Source organism: Pteropus vampyrus, unplaced genomic scaffold, assembly GCF_000151845.1.
Source record: "Pteropus vampyrus isolate Shadow unplaced genomic scaffold, Pvam_2.0 Scaffold58, whole genome shotgun sequence".
Taxonomy (NCBI): Eukaryota; Metazoa; Chordata; class Mammalia; order Chiroptera; family Pteropodidae; genus Pteropus; species Pteropus vampyrus.
In genome coordinates this window covers 9735454-9741221 of record NW_011888839.1, presented here as the reverse complement: position 1 = coordinate 9741221, position 5768 = coordinate 9735454, and positions in this window count along the sequence as shown.

Here is a 5768-nt window from a genome sequence, read left to right as displayed (position 1 = left end):
TATTCTTGACTGCCTGTACTGACTTTACTGCCATTCACATATAATGGGATATTAAAATTGATGCTTTACCACAGTGTCAAAAGTAATATGTGCTACATATCTAAGTGTCAGATAAAATAATTTATTTCAAAGAATGTAGTTGAAACAGGTTGAGAATTGATTTGATCATTCTTAATCCCTTCATCTAGGAAGTACTGATTTGAGATCTAATATATTAAATATACTAGAAATTTTTTTTTTAAGAGTGATTTGTCAGTAGGCTTTTTGGAGAAAAAAAAACTGCTGCCTTCTATAATTCCCATCATCACCTTCTCTTATATCTTGGAAAAGTATAGGAGAAGAAAATTTCTTTCATAATAATTACAGAGAAAAAAATTTAGGCTTCTACAGAAAGCTTAGAGTATATCCTCTGCAGTTTGGAAATGATAGTAAGCAGGTCAAAGAGATTTATTGGAGAGCTGCTTGGGCAGTGTAGCAACAGAAGGCTGTGACTGCCTTTCAGTGGTACGTCCAAATATCCATGACTGCTTCTTTGGGATAGATATAAACCACATGGGAGGGATAGTGAGCCTAGAACTTTAAGTCCTACCCAAGAAAAACTTCTGGAAAATATGTCAAGATTCTAAACTATGAGGAATGAACTACCTGGAGAAAGCAAAACAACAAACAAAAACAGGAACTGAAAAGGAGGCCATCAGCTGGAGGTAAAGTATAGGCTATGTCCTGAAAATTTCAGCTGGAGAGTACCACCGAGAAAATGTGTTCAGTACCAAGGACAGATCCCGCACTACTACATCCATTTAAGCATCAGCCAGGCACACAGCAAGAAATTATCTTATACCAATAACCATTCATGTGAGAAATTTCACTGACCTGTTCCCTTAACACCACATCCCTACTCTCTAGCTGTTTATGAGTTAGTATGATTATTAGAGAGGGAAGGGGGAAATGATAATAGAATGACCATACCTACCATCCCCACAGCAAATTGACAGCTTACTATGGGCCCACGATGGAGAATGGGAGAGGAATTTTTAAGTCAGGTATCCGGTTTGCCACTGTAGTAAATTCACTGTTTCTCAACATTTCTCTATTCTTTTTCTGCCCTTGTCTTATCTTCCACCCCATTGTGGGAGGAATGTAATTCCTTACCTCACTGATGTTGAATTTGGTCATGTGAGTTTTTGTGGCCAATGGAATGTAAGTAAATATAATAAGAGTGGAGGCTTTAAATAAGATGCTTGCAGGATTTGTACTGATCTCTTCCACTTCTGCTATTTACCATGAGAAGAAAATATTCTGGGTAGTAGTTGGTTGGTGAGAAAGATCTGAAATGAACTGAAGGCCTGTACCCAACTGAGATCAGCTGAACCCAGGAGAGTTCAGCTACAATTCTGAGAGAGAGAAAGAAAGATTTTTTCTGCTAGTCACTAACATTTTGGAGACATTTCTATGCAGAAAAATAATCTATTGCAAGTATTATGATTAGTGTAGAAGATAGGCCATTTGAATTTCTTAATTGAGATTCTGTCAATAATTTAGTATGACTAGAGAATATTTAACTATGTAAAGTGAGATTTAAACCTTTGAAGCCAAAGACTGAGATTATTTAAGGGCAAGAGAAAAAAATTTCCAGTGACTGCATGTTAAAAGGACAATGGGAAACAAAGAATTATGTTGCATATTATTGAGTACCACAAATCGCATTTGCCTATTTTTTTAGTTTTTAAACAGTTCTTCAGAATAAGCCTTTTTTCCATTTAAAAACAAACATCAATAGTACATGCAAGATTATACTGATTCGTATTACCACTTTCCCACATAAATCTATAATTAATGAGCACATAAAAATGATCAGAATATATATATTTTTTAAATCTATGATGTCTAGAACTAACTCTCTCAACAAGGACACAACCTGAAATAGTTTCATTGTGTGTGGAAAATGATTTTACAACTTCACTGTTTTCTAATGCTAAGAATGAAATAATCGAAACATCTTTCTAATTCGTAATTCAGTTGAACTTGGCACATTTGTTTTCAGGCCCTTATATTTTACTTACTATAAAAAATTTATGAAGGTCATGGTTCAAGAATGAACAAACACCAGGATGTTCTTTAGGTATGTAGTAGTAAAGCTAAACATTTTTATTGTAGACATTAGCTGCTGATGTTATGCTGGTACACCATGCAAAGTAATACATCTGCTCATATTATCTATCCAGCTGTGACCTCCCCTTTAAATAACAAAGCAAAATATTTCTATAAATAGTTCTCATCACATCAGCCTGAGCCCAGGCCCATTTCATACAGATAATAAGGTGATGTTAATCTTTTGATTTCTTTTCCTCTCTAGCAGATTACATCCTATTTTAAATCAAACACAAACAAAATCTTACAGGAAACATAATTAGAAGTGAAATTGCTCTAAAGCACCTTTGTCTCTGGAGGAATCTTTTCACCCTCTGTGATGTGCCAGGATGTATCTAATCTAATGATCAGCTGCCACCAAGTAATTGAATATCCCAGAGTTTGAACTGCTGGAGAGCCTCTGCATTTTACTTCTCTTATTTTTACCTCTAAATAAGTAAAAGGGTAAAGTGGACCCGCATGACAATAAATTGCTGCTTTTGATGAGAATTTGCTTATATTTGTAGTGTTTATTCTCAAGGTTGATATGTTGTGGTTTTTAGCATACACTTGAGATATACTTGAAAATAGTTATTCATCAAATTGAATACATGGAGTTTTAAAAGTAATTTTAAAGTAGCTCTATGAATTTGAATTCTACACCTTCAAAAATGTTAGCATCCTTCTTGATTATGAAATATATGTCTTTTAAAAAATTTATTATCACTAAGATAATGAAAATACTAAGACCCTTCTCTTGTGGGAAACAAATTGGAAAAAAATCTCGAGGCAAATTAATTAAGGAGTTTCATCAAACTATTTTTTGATGAAATGAATTCTTTTTTCTGCTATATGTTAACTATCAAAAAAGAGTACTTTTATACTTCCACTACGTAAAAAAATAACTACAGTATAAGAAATTAAAGTTGGTTAAGGTCACTTATTCTGAGCATAACAGATGTTCTCACTACAACTGAGATTTTAAAAGACTATAAAAATTAAAAAGTGCTTGAAAACAGATCTTATGACCTCAGTTCTCCTTTACCTCATCTATACCTTTTGGGAAGATTGATAGCTCATATATAATATTCTATTTCCTGATAATTAGCAGAGCTACAGTCTAAAATTCCCCCAAGAGAGTAACAATCCCATCTCCAAAGACAGCTTGGGAGAAATATGGTAGCAATGTAAGCTTTCTTATCTCTAAAACCATTGAACGGCTAAATGAGAAAATTTGTGATTTAAAATAGCCGATTTCCAGTACAAAAACTTGCTGATGGTAGTGAACCTCCCTAATTAAGTTATATTATGGTCTTGGCACAACATGTAAGAAAAGCGCTTCCTAAGGAGGAACCCTTAATATGATTCTCTGCAATGTTAAATTACAGATAATAACCAGGTAATTCAGAATTTATTTATACAGCTGGTATGAAGTAAATTAGAACCACCATGAGAGTTAAAATTCTACTAGTATCAAATTCTGCCCAGTCCATTTCTTTAACCATGAGACTGAGGGAAAAAATATACAGAATTATGGTTGACAAGGTCATTAGCCGTCAATGTGGCCAATCCTTATAGGTGTGTGCAACTACACAAAAGTAAAAAACAATTACCCACTTGCCAAACAGGTTCTCAGTGGTAATGCTTTTCTCTCTCACACTCCCAGTGCCATTTTGGGTGTCCTTTTTTTCTTGCATTATTCTTCCAGGCCATTTTCCTACTTCTCTTCCTAAAATCATTCATCTTCAAATTACAGGAAATTGAATAATTATAGTCATTGGGCATATAGGCAACTCCTTTAAAGGTTTAAGTTACTCTTTATAGTCATTTCTTCCAACACCATTTTTACTATATTTCTTAGTAATTTCATTGTCCGCGTAATCCTTCTATTACACATTCTCTCAGGTCCTCTTTGCTCCTCCTACTATGATCTTTCCTTTCACCCTATATCAGCCTTTTGCTTCCTTCTCTTGCTCATTCCCTGGATCTTGTCATTATAAACAAACACAAACCCTTCATAATCTCATTTTGTGTATCCTCTCTTCAGCTCACTCCCTTTAGTATTGCTACTCCATCAATTCCTTCACAACCACTATGACTCAGAATCTATTGATGTGACTACCATATTATCATACCTCACCATACTTAAATCACTATCTCCTACACCAGTTTTGATTCCGTATTCCATCAATAAAATTATTCCCTTACCTATACTTTCAACTATATTGCCACTTTTTTATATTTTTTATTTACTTTGGAAAAATCTCAACCCTGCTTAAATCCAACTGTTTGCCTCCTGTGATCCTACACACATAAAATTAAATATAGCCAGAAAATAACACACAACCATGCTGATTGTTTGCCTTTAAATACCTTTCTATTAACTTCAAATATGTAATCTTTACAGTTGCCTGGCAATCATACTATATTCTCCTTATCTGTTCACTTTCCCTACTCATACTTAGTGACTCTGCTACCATTTTAATGAGAAAAATTTATAATAGAATATAACTCCCAACATCACCTACCTATATATACTCTATCTTCTCTCCTTTACTATAGATAAAATATTCATGTCTCTAGCAAAAATCATGTGAATTCTCACCCCCTCTTGCATATTTAAAAATATGGCCCTTATTTCTCGACTTTTTAGCATTTTCATGTACTGGAACCATCATACCCCACTCCATAACCATTTCTCACTAACATTATAGTAGCCTCTAAATTTGTCCCTCTTCTCCCACCATAGTTCTTTATCATTTCCCAGGTCATGTTACTTTTCTTTAAACCATTCAATAGCGTACAAGAATAACCAGATCCTTATGATGGCATATAAGGCTCTACTTGGTTTGCCTTTCATTTCTTCTGACTAAATCTCCCCATTATTTCCTCCCAGCATATTAGCCTCCTTTACTATTCCTTGAACACTCTGAGCAAGTTTTAACCTATGGGTTTTGCACATGTTCCTGCTTCTTGCCTTGCATACTCTTCCTAGAAACAATAATATATTTCACCAACTTTGGTTCTTTGCCCAGTTTACAACTCCTTTATGAGACTTCTCTATTTACTATTCATCGCTTTACTTTTCTCCATAGCATTTATAAATATCTAATATTTTATATTATGCTTGTTTATTTTATCATCTATCTCCATCCACTTGTTATAAACATTGGTGGATTTTGTCTATTCTTTTTCATCAATAAATTATCTTAATTATATGCCTGACACATAGTAAGTATTCAATAAATAAATGTTGAATCAATGACTAAATAACTTTAACTGATAATTTAGGTTGATCAAAATCCCAGTTACCCAAGGATAAGAAAATTATAATATACTTTTCATGCAGTATATTTCTATAGTTCCTAATAGAATGCATTAAAATTCCTCTTGAAAACTACTTTTCTCTTAGATTTTTATCTGGAATAGAATCTCAAGCCAGATTTATAATCAGAGTATAATAGTGATTTCAGTAGTCCTGTCATGAGCTATTTTAGAAGAATTTTTCTATAATAATTCTAATCAAGGATATTACCATTTAAGTCTCCATTTTATTGAAAGTGAGAACTTGGTCCCTAAGTTTACTCCATCAACACTTCTATCTTTAAATTTAACTAAGTTACCCGGGACAAGAGAGA